A 17017-nucleotide genomic window follows, 5' to 3' on the forward strand; every position below is an offset into this window, starting at 1 on the left:
TATCGAATATTAGTTGCCCACAAAGTTCAGGGTCCACTTCTGGGTTCTCTATTCTGTTCCACTGATCTATGTGTCTGTTTTTGTGCCAGTACCACACTGTCTTGATGACCACAGCTTTGTAGTACAACCTGAAATCTGGCATTGTGATGCAACCAGATATGGTTTTCTTTTTTAAAATTCCCCTGGCTATTCGGGGTCTTTTCTGATTCCACACAAATCTTAAAATAATTTGTTCTAACTCTCTGAAGAAAGTCCATGGTATTTTGATAGGGATTGCATTAAACGTGTACATTGCCCTGGGTAACATTGACATTTTCACAATATTAATTCTGCCAATCCATGAGCATGGAATATTTTTCCATCTCTTTGTGTCTTCCTCAATTTCTTTCAGAAGTGTTCTATAGTTTTGAGGGTATAGATCCTTTACATCTTTGGTTAGGCTTATTCTAAGGACGAATCTTAAAAGAGAAGTTCTAGATGTGCTCCAAGGCATCCTTCCCCAGAGCTCAGAGGAAGGGCCCCAGAGCAGATGGGTCAACCTCAGGCCCAGTGCCCACCCACTCTGCCCTGCTGGGCGTCTGAGGGGTTTGAAATACTCCCACATCCCATGATTTGTTGAAGGATTGGATACTAATAGCTTGGCTAGACTCTCCCTCCTCCTTCACGGGGGCCTGGAGTGGGTGCAAGCCTCAACTGTATCTGGCCTCTGCTGGAGTCTCCAGGCCAGACCAGACTCAACTTCTTGGGATCTTCCCCAAGCCAGCTGTCACAGTGAATCCAGAAATTGAGGGGGAAGTTCACATCCTAAACCATGCCAGAGAGAGCCTTCCCAAGGCCATCTGAGGCCAAACATTAGTTGGCAGTTTCTTCACTGATTCAGGGAGGTTAGTCCCTGCCCAGCCCAAACTCACGGCCCCATAACGGGATGGCCTTTCCTTCCTGTATGGTTCTGATAGGTTTCTGCCCATCTTGCAAACCTCTGCTCTTCCCCCAGTTCCCTGCTTCGGGGCTGCCTCCCAAAGGCTGCTGTGTAGCCAGCTGCCGCATCCTTCTGAGGATGGAAAGTGGAGACTTTTGCTCCTCTGTCAACCCGCAGAGGCTCCTCGCCTTGCAGTCTGCGGTGACAGATGCAGCCTCCAGCTGCCACATGATGTCACCGGCCGGCTGGGGCACCCTCAGTGGCTTGGACTTGCCTGCCTCTTCTTAGCCAACACAACCCTTCCTGTGCTCACCCACTGTGAGGATGTACCAAGTGGGTCCCATTGAGTCCCCAGTCATGTTCAGGGGAGAACCCCTCACCCTCGCACAGCTCACAAAGCCATAGACGCCATCAGAACCTCGCCGGACTGCACACCTCTGAGGCTGCAGCAAGGACAGGAGGCAACAGAATCTTCAGGACCACGAAGCCACGAAGTGCTCCCGGGGACTCTGCTCTATGTTTTGAGAGATTATCAGAAACAAGAGATTGATTCTTGTTCACCACCCCACCCCCACCTGTGCACATGCGCTATGGCTGGCTCTTGACCCAGGGAGATCGTGTGCTGCCCAAGTCAAGGAGTGAGCAAATGTTCTTCTCATCAGTGACTTCAGAAAATCCTGTTTCCCCAGCCCAGAAAGCACAGCTCAGGGAAAGCCTGAAAATAACCATGCACAACCAGCGGCAGTCACCCATCACAAGGGCACGGTCAAAGCCATTTCCAAGCCAACAGAACAGACAGACCCAGGCAGGATAAGACACAGCAGTGTAGCACTGAGTGAACGACCCACCAAAGAAACACAGGCACATCAGTGGGTGAGTTCCAGGCATTTCTGCCCTAGGATTTAGTACATTAGGAAACAGTAAATTGCATTGGTATATTTCAAAAAGACCTCCTTATCATAGAAATGAAGGAACAGGAGCACCTGGTGGGGCTCAATGGTTGAGCATCTGCCTTCAGCTTGGGTCATGATCCTGGGGTCCTGGGATTCAGTCCCTCCTTGGGCTCCCCACAGGGAGCCTGCTTCTCCCTCTGCTTAAGTCTCTGCCTCTCTCTCTCTGTGTCTCTCGTGAATAAATAAAGAAAATCTTAAGAGAGAGAGAGAGAGAGAGAAAGAAATAAAAAAAAAAGAAAAAAGAAAAAGAAATAAAGGAACAAAATGTGGCACACTGTACACTGGAATATTTTCCAACCGTTAAAAAGAGGGGGTCTAGATATATCCTTCAGCATGGATGAGCCCATGTGAAAGAAGCCAGACACAAAAAGTCATTAATATATTATTCCATTGATTTGAAGTATCCCAGAATGCCCAAATTAATAGACACAGAAAGTAGTTTAGTGCCAAGGGCTGAGGGTACAGAGGAATGGGGAAGGAAGTCAGATGGATGTAGGCTTCCTTTTAAGATGATGTCAATATTCTGGAATTAGGCACCATTCACGGATGCACAACTCTGTTATCATACTGAAAACAATTGACTTGTACAATTTAAAAGGGTGGATAATATGATACCTGAATTATACATTAGAAGAAATAAAACAGGAGGGCCGGTGGCAGGTGGAAACAGAAGTGACCCCCCTTGTCCATTTTATCTCCACACAGGGTTTTAATGCTATGCCACTTTTATGCAAGACTCTCTTCCGGGGCAAAGGGCACAGGTTTGGATTAGTAGCTGGTGTCACAATAAAACTATCTAGAGGACTGGTTTGCTCGGTGTCTTGGCCAACTCACGTGTCCCTTTTGAGTTTCAGTTTTAATGAACCTGTAGTGGAGTGAGGAGGCATCTGGAAGGAAGTGCCTACTTGGGCAAGACCTTAGTTGTTTTGAATAACTTTGGCCTGGACACCATGCACGTTTGTCCATTTCAGTACAAATCCCAAACTCAATGAAATGTGCTTTCGGTTAACTAGTGTCAGGGGATTTTCACTTTCCGATCTACAGGAGAGGGCTTCTTTGCCAACTTAAGCTGGATTTGTGGGCAAGCTGATTTCCCAACCCAGGTATGCTGACTCCGTGTTCTACTATGCACATTCCCCAGGCCCTGATGGCAACACAGCCTCTGGCTGGGAACTCCAGTTTCCACATGAGCAAATGTTGAGTAAGAAAATTATATTTCTTAATTGATTAGACTCCAAGGATAGATATACAGGGGAAATGGCGTGGTGTCCCTATAACCTCAGATCTGGAAGACATGGAGTGGCCCCAAAGGAGGTGAGTATAGGTGTAGACAAAGAGACCCCATTCTACCCCCCATTCTCAGGTATTTTAATGGATCCACCCTTCCACATGGTCCCCACTCTATAGTGGCAAGTAAAAGAAACAAAACCACAGTTGTCCGGCCACATGCCATGTGAGGATTCACCCAGCTCCCTGGTTTCATGTTATTCATACAACCAGCTGCCATCTTCACCCTAGTTATCTGTATGCACATCCATCTTTGCTTCCAGCCTATCTCTCCCCCTCCTGTTCTTACTGTGTTCACACCCTACATGGCCCCTGGAGGGCCAGACCCCAAAGGAAACAAACAAAGGAGTTCCTCCCACATCCTGTTGACCACTGCCACAGACACTACCCATGTGTCAACCCTTGAGAAGAACAGCATGCAGAGTGTGGAGTGATGGAGGGTTCCACTTGCTCCCTGCTCAGGGGCTGGCCAGTCTGTATCTTGGCCATCTCTGAGGCTCCATCCCGCTTGCCCTCCCTGAGATTCAAAACCCTAGAAAAACCACCTGCCACATAGTAGAAATGGAACCTGTGAGTGCCAAAGAAATGAATGGAGGTTAAGAGCATTTTAGAGCTTAAATCTGAGGCTTAGATAAAATTACATTGTAGGCCCCCAGAGCTTCCTAAAGGCCAAGAACCGTGGTTTCTGATCCCAAGGATTCCACCATGATGGTGTGTGCACAGTGGGGACCAGGCAATGCCTAGAGAAGAGACTCCTTCTGCAAAGCTGAGGCTCTTGGTCTTGAGCAGACAGGATCAGACAAGTGAAGGCAGAGCAGACAAGGGATTCAGGAGGGAGCATGTGAAGGTGGAAAGCAAAGGAGAGGACAGTGGGGTGAGCTCTTCCTGAGGGCAGGGTGCGTGCTTCCCATGCTCCACCGACATGGGCTCCTCATGAGCCAGATTGCTCCAGCAGGGCTGGAGCTGTGCCCAACACAGGCATCCCCCATGTCCCCACTGAGCACAAGATAGGCAGCCAGAAATTAGCAGCCTCTCAAGTGAGCTGGGTGTCCAATACCATCTGAGAAGAGCAGAGGGTGACTCAGCCCCTTCTGTGTCAGTTGTCTCATGTTCAAAATAACATTTTATTTGATAAAAGAGTCCTCAGATTGTGCACCAGGAAAAAGGTGAAGCCATGGCCCTTGCCATTCTAGCATGAACAAAATTAACAAAAATCCCAGAGTTCCATACGTGGGCTTTCCAGAAAGCTCCAATTATTCCCTGAGAGCTCATGATGTTATAGTAAAGACTATTAGGCATCAAATTCCGTGGGTCCCTATTACAAAATTAAAAGTGAAGAAGAGGGATCCCTGGGTGGCGCAGAGGTTTGGCGCCTGCCTTTGGCCCAGGGCGCGATCCTGGAGACCCGGGATCGAATCCCACATCGGGCTCCCGGTGCATGGAGCCTGCTTCTCCCTCTGCCTGTGTCTCTGCCTCTCTCTCTCTCTCTCTCTGTGACTATCATAAATAAATAAAAATTAAAAAAAAAATAAAATAAAATAAAAGTGAAGAAGGGAGTGCTTCGTGTCATTAAAAAAAACAACACTGCAAGTACACCAGATAAACAGATTTTGTTCACAGTGGGAATAATAACATCAAATACTTGTGTAAAATTATAAGCAAAATTTCTTAGCTTTATCTTATTTTATTTTATTTTGCAGAGTGATTTTAGTTCATGTGATTGATTATCATCCGATGATGATTACTGAGAGTGCTTATGCCAAGTGTGGGTGCAGCCACCTTACCGGTGTCACCTTGCTGAAAGCCCTCCACTCCAGTGGGGTGGCCACTGTGATCACCCCCCTTCTACAGGTGAAGAAACCTGTTCACAGAGCTGACAAGGTTCAGGATTGACATTTCAGTTGTCCTGTAATCCCAGGACAGTTGTCAGGCATGGCAATTTTGGGAAAACTTTTTTCTTACACACTGAAATATACTGAGCCTGTAAAGCATTAAACAGGGACACCTGGGTGGCTCAGCGGTTCTTCGGCCCAGCTGGGGATGTGATCCTGGAGACCTGGGATTGAGTCCCGCGTGGGCATCTCTCTCTCTCTCTGTGTCTCTCATTAATGAATAAATAAAATCTTTTAAAAAATAAATAAAACATTAAACAGAGTAAATGCCAAACCACACCTATACCACTGCAGTGGGCACCAGCATGGGCTCGAGTTACACCACCAGCTCTCTGGGTCGTGAACTGCATGGCCTCAGCCAAGTCCTTGAAGTCTCTACCTTAGTGCTCTCTCTCACATGGGGATGAGGTTGGCTCTCACATTGGAGTACTGTGAAGATTAATGAGTTAGTACTTGCTGAATGCTTAAAAGAGTGTATAATAAAGGGTCCTAAAGGTGTCTGTAAATCCTTTGAGCTAGAGGAAGATGAGTGTGGAAAAACAGCAGGTTAAGAAAGGGCAGGTTGCGTTGGTCAACCTAACTGGAGCATGAGTCCCATGGAATAGTACCGATCTGCAAGGAGGGGCCTCGGACCAGAGGTTTGGCTGGGAGCATGATGCTCTGAGGTGCCTTCCGAAGCCGGCCGGCAGTGATGGCCTGGAGACAACAACACTTGAAGGCAGAAGAGCCTCCCGGGAGAGGAAGTGGGAAGCTCCATCCATCTGAGAATCCAGGTGGCTCAAGGAGGCGGGACAGGGATGGTAACCTAGACGAAGGAGAGAAAGAAGGGAGAAGCAGGGCTCAGCAGAGGGCCTGGGAAGCTCAGGATGAAGAGGCTTGCAGGGCGACTCTCAGGTTCCAAACCAGGTGAGGAGTGTAAGCAGGAAACTGGGGAAACCACCTCGAGTGGTTCACACCACCAGGAAGAGCAGGTGTTGGGGTGGAGGTGAGGAGTTTGCAGGTGAAAAAGAGGGATTAGATCCAGGTTGGAGATCGGGATGCCATCTGCCTGGAAATGAAGGATGAGACCCTAGGCATGAGTGTGATGTCTGGAAGAGAAGACTGAGGGACGAGGTCATGGGAGGAGCCCGGGAGGACAGCTACAGCAGGGGCTGGGACGAAGCCACTGGAAGCAAGGAACACAAAAACCCAGGTGAGCTCAGGGCATCAGGAGCTGATAGGTCAAGGGCTTTCTGGAAAGGCAGACCCATCACTGGCCAGATGCTGCAGAGCTACAAGAGAACAGCAGGGCTAAGGACAGGCCCTCAAATCCGGCAGCCATGAGGTCCCCAGTGACTCCAGAGAACAATTCAGTTACTCCGGGAGCAGGGTGAGTAAATGGTAAGAGACGGTACACGGTTCTACAGTTCCCAACTAACGTGGTCCTAAAAGTATGGACCCCAGACCAGAAGCATCAGTGGTGCCTGGGAACTTGTTAGAAATGCAGATGGTCAGGCCCTGTCCCAGACCTGTGGGGTGGGGGCAGGGTGTGTGTGTGTGTGTGTGTGTGTGTGTGTGTGTGTGTGTGTGTAGTAGTAGGTGGGGTTTGGTATAAATGTACAAGTGGGGGGTATAAGTGTGTGGGGAGTGTTTGGTGTAGATATAAGTATGTGTGTGATGTAAGTGTGGGGGTTGTGGGTGTAAGTGTGGAGGTGAGTGTAAGTGTATTAGGGGTTTAAATGTGTGATGTGATGTGTATGGTGTGGGTATAAGTGTGTGTGGCGTGTATGGGGGTGAATGGGTGTGAGAGAGAGTGTGTGTGAGATGGGAAGAGTGTATCTTTCTGTTTGAAAAAAATCTTTGAGAGAACATTGAACAAAAAGCTACCACAAACTCAGCAATGAACAAATAAGGCTTATAGTCTATTGATCATAAGACTATCTATAGATATTTGTAAATAGTATACTTGCATGCTACACTGGGAGTATGAGCAAAATTGGGGAAATCTGAATATGATCAGTGAATCGTGTCAATGCCAACATCCTGGTTGTAATATTGTGCTATATATAGGTTTGCAAAATGTCACCACTGGAGGAATCAAGGTAGAAGGTACACAGACTCTCTGTGTTACTGCTCACGATTGCATGTGAATCTGTAATTATCTGAATAAAAATTTCAATGAAAAAAAATGATCTTGAGTCATGGTTTTCATATTTTTAATACATTTGTTTTGAAAATCAGTTTTGTATACTTTTAAGTGTGGAGCTGAGGCTCCACATCGTATACATTGTATACAACGCAATGAATATAAATGTTATCTCGTAACACATTAGTCACCTTAAAGATGAAAAGCAGTGAGAAGGATAAGTCAAAGGGAAAATTAGTGAAATTAGAATAGTAAAACAACGTCCAGGTGGATGAGCTATCAGATAAGACGGAGTCCTGGAACATGGGGACTCCATGCAGACACATGTGTTAGATGAATGTTAGGCACTTGGATCTTTGCTTAAAAATTAAGATAGATTCAAAGCTCTTTCCTTTCAGTGTTACAAGAAAAACCCTACTACATTATTCAATTAATTTCTTCATCATCTCTAGGAGAACAATAATGTAGACCTGAAGAAAAAAAATACGGTTAAATTATGTTCAAAGTCCACACATGCCTTATTTATAAATTACAATGCAAATAGAAATTCTTTTCTGTTAGTCCCTCCAAACAGCTGTAACATTAAATGCAAAATTGGCTAACTTCTCTCTCTCTAATTGTCAGACTGTCTCAATGTTGTCCTAATAAGGGTGACCCTGATCACTCTCCCTGCCCCGGGTACATTCCCTACCCCCCACACTTGGCTTTCCTTCTGTGTTGTTCCTACAACAGTTATCATATCCTAACATATTATATTGTAACATGTTTATTGCGTCTAGAGTTTATTATCTGCCTTTCCCTTCCAGAAAATAAGCTTTAAATGAGGGCACAGATTTCTAGGGAATGGAAGAGGCGTCCATTGATATAACTGGAGCTTAATCAGGCAAATAAATATTTGCTTATTGAATGAATGAATTATAAGCATTCAATGGTCTTATTGTCCCTCCAAACTTTTGGGGTAGGAACTGAAAGAAAGGTCTATTCTTTTTTTTAAATATTTTTTTTAATTTGTATTTAGTTATTTGAGACAGAGAGAGGAAGAGAGAAAAACCATGAGTAGGGGGAAGGGCAGAGGGAGAAGCAGGCTCCATGCTGAGTGTGGAGCCCAATGTGGGGCTCCATCCCAGAACCCTGGGATCATGACCTGAGCCAAAGGCAGATGCTTAACCGACTGAGCCACCCAGGCACCCTGAGAGGTCTGTCCTTGTTGGCCCTGCTACATGGACATAGACAGGTCGTGAGCCCCTGGATCAAGGTGAGGACAGAGGAGTCAGGCTTCCAGCACTGCAGCAGGACCACTGAGCACCTGCTGTGTGCAGAATATTGTGTTGAATGCAGGAAGGTATTGAAATGTGACCAACCAAGAGATGGCCATGTCCTTGGTAGTTTTCAGTCTCGAAGGCTTGCAAAAACACATCTACCAGTGACGACCCAGCCAACGAAGAGATGGCCACTGCTGGAAGAGATATAGACCAAAGCTATGCAATTTTGCATCAAAGAAATGAGCCCCCCCACCACCACCACCACCTCCTGTGCACTGGGACTGGGCCTTCCCACCTGTGGGAGAACACCCAGAGCACGCACAGGCAGCTGCAGTGGTGGGGCTTGACAGGGAGCTGATCCTGCCTTGAGAGGCAGAGATGCGGACACAAGGGCAGAGGTGGTTACAACTAGAGTATAGAGTGTTTGGAGGCCAAGTGGAGACTGCGTGGAGATGGTGTGCAGGCAGCCAGCAAACACACCCAGGGTGGACAGCAATGTACGAGTAATGATGCAAGAAGTTCAACGGCGGGGAGCTTGTGCCACATGTCTCAGAAGCACTGATTGCCACGATCGGGGCAGAGGAGGGGGGTACCAGAGCGACCTACTCCCAGGAGAACTGTCCTCCAGTGTTTTATCAGCAGTTCCCCTACCTTAGCTGGATCAAGAGCCCAGGTGGAGATGCCTACCCTGGTCCATGTCCCAGAGACTTTATATATTCCCTAGATGTCTCACTTGGGCTTGGGGGAATACAGGATGGAAAAATACAGTTGGTGCTCCCTGAAGATGTGTTTACTATAGCCACCTGCACCTCACTTCTGCAGCTCACTTCAGTTCACTCCCCATATGCTTCAAGGCCTGAGTCAGTCTACAAAGGAGCATCTACTTGACTTTCCAGATCATGACTACCCAGGGCGATACTGTCACCAAGAGACCTACCAGCCTCCACCACAAATCCCCACAGAGCCTGTGTGTTACTGTGTTTCCAGCAATGGGAATGGGTCTGGGTCGACTGGTCCCCAGCTGCCTGCCTCTCATCAGGAGCACAGGACACACTGTGAGGTAAAGTCCCAGGGCCAGGCCACATTCCAGAGCAGTGAGCAGAGGCTCATAGAAAACTCCAGCACCAGTTCCAGGGACCAGACAGTATTGTAGGCCACATCACCTCCACCCTCTTTCTGGCTATGAGAGGTGCAAAAACTTGAATTTTGCTTGACAACGGGACAGCATATTTATTCAATTGGTGCTCCAGAATATCGATGTGTTGCATCATCTATTTGCCAACTTTTAAAATAAGATTCAGTCACACATTTATTTTTCTTTCTTATAAGTTATCCTGACTGATTACTGGGTATATATCTAAAACATAGACATTTTTAAAAATCAGAGCTACAAAATCACAGACACCTTTAATGTGGAAAGAATGTCAAAATTGCTTCTTTATAATAAACCCGCATGGAATGGAGCATATAAAAAAAAAAAACAGGCTTATGTTATAAGGAAGTATTTTTTTGAGGTTTTCTTGGAGGAAGAGTATATTCATATGTATTCATATGTCACGGTCACCATCCACTAAAACTCAACACTTAACCATGAATCTCAGTTATTCTTCCTAGAAATCCAGGCTTATTCATCTTATTTTCCAGGTGACGAAACTGAAGTCCATGGTAATTAAAGCATGTCTAAGGTCACACAGCTGACAAAAGTCAGACTGCAGGATTCTGACTTCTAAGCATTTTCCAGAACATTCTTAATGTGTGCACATGTTCACACACATATGCACAGACCCTTGCACACACACTGCCTGCAAAGTTCTGAATACCAAGTAGTTCATTTTCACTGTTCCTTGGTTCTTCCAAAAAGTTACTTTTTCTCCCTAAAACAGTAATTTCAAGCACAGGGTTCTTCAGGATGAAAAAGGGTATCTTTAGAACTGAGCCTGACTCATACACTTCCAATTTCCTCCTAGAATACCTATGAACACACAGAAAAAGATAAAAATGCAGCACAGAGGAGCAGGACTGCCCGCCAACCCGCTTCCAGAGTCTGGGAGGCGAGCCAGTTAAGGAGAAGGACAATAGTACATTGGGCAACAGCCCACAGCCATTGCCGGGGCCTAGGAACCAGAATGCAGGCAGCCTGGATGAAACGGGGGCCGGGTCCTCCACCTGCGGCTCCTCACGGTATAGACTTGGTTGTCTGTCCCTCTATGGCATGGCAGCTGGGTTTTAAGGAAACTACATGATAAACACCACAGACTCAATTGTGTATTAAAGAAAACATGTTCTCTAACCAAGGAGAACTCAACAGATGTCTGCCCTCCCCTACTCACACCCCCACCACTGCCACCGATTGCCCTCACGTGAGTCTCTAGAAAGCCCTCCCTGCTCCACTCTCACCCCACCCCAATAAATGGCACTGTGATCCAGGCTCTTTAGAAATGCCAGTTGGCACCTCCCTTCTCGGTGGCTCCCACAATCAGAAGCTACAAGGTCACCATGGCAAACCTCTGTGCCCATTGGTCCACCCCTGATCCATGTGGTCCTCTGAAACCTTCCTGCTAGAGTCTCCCTGGGTACCCCGAACTTGTTCTCTGCCCTCTTCACCGGGCTTTCTTCTCTCTCTGCCTAGAATGTTCCCACCCTGTCTCTCCTCCTTCATCTGACACATTCCTTTTCATCCATGAGCATGGCTCAAAGAGTGCTCCCTCACCAGCCAGAATGGGTGGCGCTTTCTGACACGGCACACCCTGAGGACATCCGTCAGGCCACAGCAGAGGCACCGGGGTGCTGCGATCTGTTACTCCTCTGTCCCACTCTGTCACCTCCTGGAGAGAACTGCAGTCACTCATTCAGAGCCACGTGCTCGCTCGGCCCACTTCCACGCAGGCACTTGCTGGGTGTGCCGCCATCGGGGCCCAGGTTCTGGACTCCTGCTGCCCACGAATAAGCAACCCTGTAAATGAACAGCAGCAGCCCTGACAATGATAGGCACGCTATGGCTGGAGCTTCTTGTATTTCTCTCCAAAATCCAACCTAGGTTTTGACATCAAAGTGCATTCCGGGTAAATGTGTTGAAGGGTCTGAGGTGGTAGACGCGTGACCATTGTAATGGGGTGGCGAGTACAGAAACATTTGTGGAGAATGTGTGATAAATGGCAGGAGGAGGGAAGAGGAGAGAAACCAAGTGGAGACTGACAGGAAAATTCAGCAGGGAAGGTGCAGGGAAGGCGGGTCTCGTGTTTTACGCAGTGGTGAAGAGTCAGAAGAGGGGAGATGACGACGACCAGGAGGACCAGTTGATGAAGAAGTTTCCTTGCAGAGTGTCTGTGTGTCTTAGCTTGGGCTGCTCTAACAAGACATCATTGGCCATGGCTTCAGAGCAAGGATGTTTTCCTCCCGGTCCCCGGGCTGGAAGCTAGAGACCAGGGTGCCCCAAGTCGGTTCTGAAAGGAAACTCTTCCTGGCATCTCGCTGCATCCTCACTGCCATACCAGAGTCCTGAGGGCGCTTCCTTTCTTCATGAAGACACTCAGGCCAGCTTGTGTTCCATCCTCATGACCTACCCTGACCCTCAGGACCTCCCAAGCCCCCCCTTCAAAGACCATCACATCGAGGGCCGGGGCTTCAGCATACCAGTTGGTGGAACTCAAACGTTCAGCCCATGACAGAGGAACAGTTTCCTTCCCCCCTGAGCTTAGGAGAGACAGGAACAAAGAGGTGGATCAGGTGAGGTGTGATCCACAGCCGAGGCCTTGGTCCTGGTGATTTCCGTCCCAGGTTTCAGATGACCCCTGAGGAGAACAGGAAGGACAACTGTGCAGATCCAGACAGAGGACCTGCCCCAAAGCAGCGCCAGCACCCGGCTGTCCGGACACATCCCTTCACATCGTTGTCTGACCTCCAGGAAGACCGGTGCCCGCTCAGGTGTGAGGGGATGACCCGAGAGGCGGGGAGAGGTGCGGGGCCAAATACGGAAGCCCCATCCCCAGCAGGTGCTGCTGTCCTGAGCGCCAGCAAAGCACAGCAGGCTGCCAGTCCCGGAGGGATCCGTGTGGCCTGTCTGCTGCTGTTTGGCGGGGTGCTGTCAGTACCACAATAATGCCTTTTCTATGTTTTGCTCCATAAAGCAAAGCAGATTCGCTAGCTGCAACTATGCTAGTATGTAAAATATATGTAAGATAGTTTGTAAGATTATGTTGCAGCAAATATGTAAGATAATTTGACCCTATTCCCAGCTGAGCCTAACTCAGCCGAACTTTCTTCTCCGGTTTGTTTCTACTCTGTCAAAAATACTTTCTACTGTGTATCACCACGTGAGTAGCCTGCTAGCACCCGGCTCTAGTCCCACTTCCAGCAATTGGGATAATCCAGCTCCATGGTAGGGCTCTCTCCAGCTCAAACCTGCCCCAGGTGCTGAGCCCTCCTGGAATCTGTGGCATCCAGAGCCAGTAAGGGTTCCGGAGATGTCAGTGGATCTCAGAGGATCTGTTTGGCAGGAGGGACACGTGGCTAGAGAGAGAGCCGACACCTGTTGGGGCACTTCCTCGCCTCACGTTCCTCTGAGCCCAAGCGTGGCTCCCCGCAGCCCCGGGCCGGGCCGAAGGGGCCTGGCATTGCCTCTGCGGACCTGGGGCCACCGCCAGGGCACCGAGCGCACGCAGGCGGAGGCATTGCTCCTGTGCAGAAGGAACTTGGCGGGCAGTCAAGTCTGAGTTTGTAACAGGAGCAGGAAGGGGCGGGTGTGTTTTCAGCAGCCAGCAGGTCGACTGGGGAAAAGGTGATGTTTACTGCAGGGCACTGGGGGGACGCTCCGGAGCTAGAAGGAGCCGCCAGGCAGGCCGAGCCCCTGCGCTCGCCTGGCCAAGACCGCCGCTGCCTTCGGGCCAAAGGGGAGAGTTAAGCAAGCATCTGAGAAAATAGAAGATTAATATCTGGAGCCCACGAAGCCTGTGTCGACAGGAGTAAATGAAGCGAAGCGTTAAGAAACTAGGCTGGGCAAATCACTCGAAAGTCCCTCCTTGACGAGGGGTCCCACTTGGTGGGATCTGCCCTCTGTGCTGGTTGAATATGCTGAAATCCTAACATAGTGTCTCCAGACCTTGGGAGGAGGGGGAAGAGAAAGGAGAGGAGGGGAGGGACCAGGAGGCGGGAAGGGAGGGAGAGAGGGGAAGGAGGAAAGGGAAGCACGGGGAGGAACGGGGAGGGAAGGGAGGGGGGCTGTATGGATAAATCCATATGCTATTATATAAGGGTCATTGTGCTCCCTGTGTTCCTCTAGTTTACACTGCTGATATTTGCCATTTGCTGAATAATTGCAACCAGGTCACGATAAATCTCTTAGAGCAAACCAAGCCTTTTGAGGCCAAATATAAAAGACATTGGATGGAAGGCATGGGGCAAATCCTGACTTTCCTAGTGAAAGGGTCATGTTGTAGCTGACATTTTAGGGAGTGACAGAAGAGCCACTACCAACTGAAGCATTGAGCAATTATTTGGGACACTTTGATCAATGGAAAGAGCAAATCTTCAACATGCAGTGGGAAAAAAACAAAATCAAATAAAACCAATTCTTGCTTATTTCCAGTAACTCATTTCTGAGCATAAATGGTCTTGGAAAATGCCTCAACTCATACTTGTGACAATCCAACAAAGCCATTCTCTCCAAACAGCAGTTCTTGAAATCAGGGAGTGAAACGTCACAAAGTCACCAACCGTAATAAAATACTGATGTTTAACTCTATTTTCAGAACTAAGATTTTTCTTTGGCATGCTTAAAAAGTATGTGACGTCTAAAGGCATGGGATGGAAAGTCACAACTAGCTGAAGGACACGTAGCGATCCTTGAAAATCCAGCTGTCACGCCACCACTCATCTGTTCCAAGGGATTCTAAGGGCTTGGGACTGCTCACACTTATCCATGTAAGTGCTTCTGGCCGACCAGCTGTAGAAGGTGCCAAAGATTTAGGAAAAAGTTATTGGGGAGCTTTCTAAATCGAGGAGGTTTTATCCGTTCTCGCAACTTCATGTGTGCAGGGGATCCGTCCTTTCTTTCTTTCAACAGAAGAATATGCCCCGACCACAGAGCACGGTGGGAGGACCATTGTCCCCAGAGGTCCATCACTCCCTAGGTCCTGTCTTAGAATACGCTAGAATGCACTTTTCAGAAACGAGCTCTCTGCCTGCGAGATTGAAGCCACCCAGGTTTCTCACAGGGCTCTGATCTTATTATATATTTTAATGCTTTTCCTGGTACTTTTTCTGAGATGCTATACACCATTTTTGAGAGAGGTACACATAAGTTATTCAGATAAAACACAAACAGGAACAAACATGGCCCCACCCCCCACAACCCCCCCCTCCCCGAAAACAAACTTTGGTGTCCAGGAATCTAGAGTTTAAAAACTCAGCTCATTTGCTTGTTCAATCTTTCATTCATCCAGCAAGTAGTTAATGGAAGTTGATTCCGTCTGCACTTAGACACCACTTCAGGCCAGTAAACTATTCAGAGTACCTGTTCCCATGGAACTGACATTCGGGAGAGGTCAGCAGGGGACAATTAGGTGGCACTCGGTAATCCAGCGTGGCAGGTGGTAGCAAGGGCAATGGTGGAAAGCAAGCAGGGTATCGGGGATGGAGAGGGTTTACCTGGGCGGCCAGGGAAGGCCTGAAGATAAGGTGACATTTAAACAGGGAACTGAAAGAAAAACTCAGGGCAAGGTATGTGTTACCTGGGACAAGAGCGTTCCGGGAAGGGCTGGCAGGTGTCCAGCCTGGGGCAGCACCTGCTCTTTAACCCCCTGGAACGATGGGTCCATGAGCCTCTGCAGCTTTGTACATTTCAACAGCCTCCAAACGACCTCTTTTCTGAGATAAGTATAAAGTCAAAGTCCTTAGGATTGACCTTCTCTGTCGATCCAGTCTTCCAGAGCTCTTTCCACCAGACGCTGCCTGTCCTCAACCTCGGATGCAGGTTTCAAGCCTCCCTCTTATGGTTTCCACCAACATTCACCGCTTGGCGGGCAGAAAGTTCGCTGAGGCTGCAGGCAGCACGTCTGCTTTGAGAAGTGAGCCTGCTCCTGCCCAAGCTCGTCTCAATAGCTTCCTGACGAGTGTTGCAGAGCTCCCTCACTTGACCCATCTCCCCGTGAAACCAAGAGCCATGAACACGCGAGAATGAACAGGAGTGGGGTCCTGGCTCCACTGGCCCTGGGTGGTAGCCAGCAGCCCTCGCCAGGGCACCTGGGGTCCTGCAGGAGGCCCGGGGTCCACGGTGCGGGAGCGACATCCCGAGCACCTTCCCAGAGAGACCAGCCCAGGGAAAACCCACATGTTACCAGAGTCCATTTCATGAAAGACTTACCATCTGCCTAATAACATACAGAGAAGCTGGGTGGTGAGGACATGAGTGCTCATTGTTAGTCTTTTCATAAGTATGGATTTTAATAAAAGTATGTATTTCACAATTAATATGCAATAAGTAGTCATTGATATTTAATAATAAAAACATTAATGAACACACCACCAGATGCTTTGAGCTTTGCTAGTTCGGGAGGCTGAATGTATCCGTCTATTTATTCATTCATAACATTCGCAGTGAATGTTTAGGCTCCTCCCTGTCAGACAACCCACCATTCATGGCACTACATTTATTTGTCCTTAACGGCTGATCTTAGAAGACGATGTCATTAAAACCTCCATAATGTCATGCCATCCTGCCACCCTGCCTGGGAGAGGACATTTCTTCCTGATTTCTTTGCTTCCTGATTGTTCGCCAGTTGTGGGGACACATGCCAGCAGGGTGGCATCCCCAGGCCTCAAGCCCCACGGCCAAGTGCAGCTCACCCGGGCTGTGGGCACCTGTGCAGGTGCCTATCATCTTCTGTGCATTCTTTATAAATCCTCACTCGCCTCAACACAGCAAGCTGAGTCTCGGGGTTGTGGTGTGCACTTGTGAACATCAGTTATTCTCTGTCTTTGACACAAGCACCGTGGCCACCATGACTGGCTCTCCCCGAGCCTGGCTGGAACAGTGAGGCCGTCGGATGCCGGAGGAGTCCCAGCTCCCAGCAGGTCAGGAGAGCAGAGGTCTCCCCTCCATGAAGAGCTTGTGCCAGAGGCACAGGAAGGAGGCCTGGGGGGGATGGGGGGCAGGGGGTTGTCCTTCCAGTCCTCTGTGCCTAACACTGCACATCTGCCTTGGCAGGGCCCAAGAGACAGTGGAAAGATGAGACCAAAGCTAAGCAGTCTTCATTCTACTGATGTAGTTCTCACCTTTACCTCAGCCCCCAGGTAAGAGGAGAGGGCACCTGCCAACCAGAAATGTCTTCGCAGATAGGAGCTGGGGGACCTGCAGCCCGTCTGGAGTGAACAGGCTGTCACAGCAAGTCACCTGTGCATACATAACCTGCTCCCCACCGATGTTCGCTCAGAGACAGAGGCGTTTCTCCAAGATAGATCTGCTGATCAGAATTTAGGACTTTCTAAAGTGTTCTAGTGTTCTAAAGAAAAAAACAAATAACACCTTTGCACCAATTCCCAAATTCTAGTCGGAACCTCTTGAAAGAACTGAAGAAGCCCTT

The sequence above is a fragment of the Canis lupus genome, chromosome 22 (genome assembly GCF_003254725.2).
Source record: "Canis lupus dingo isolate Sandy chromosome 22, ASM325472v2, whole genome shotgun sequence".
In the NCBI taxonomy this organism is placed as follows: Eukaryota; Metazoa; Chordata; class Mammalia; order Carnivora; family Canidae; genus Canis; species Canis lupus.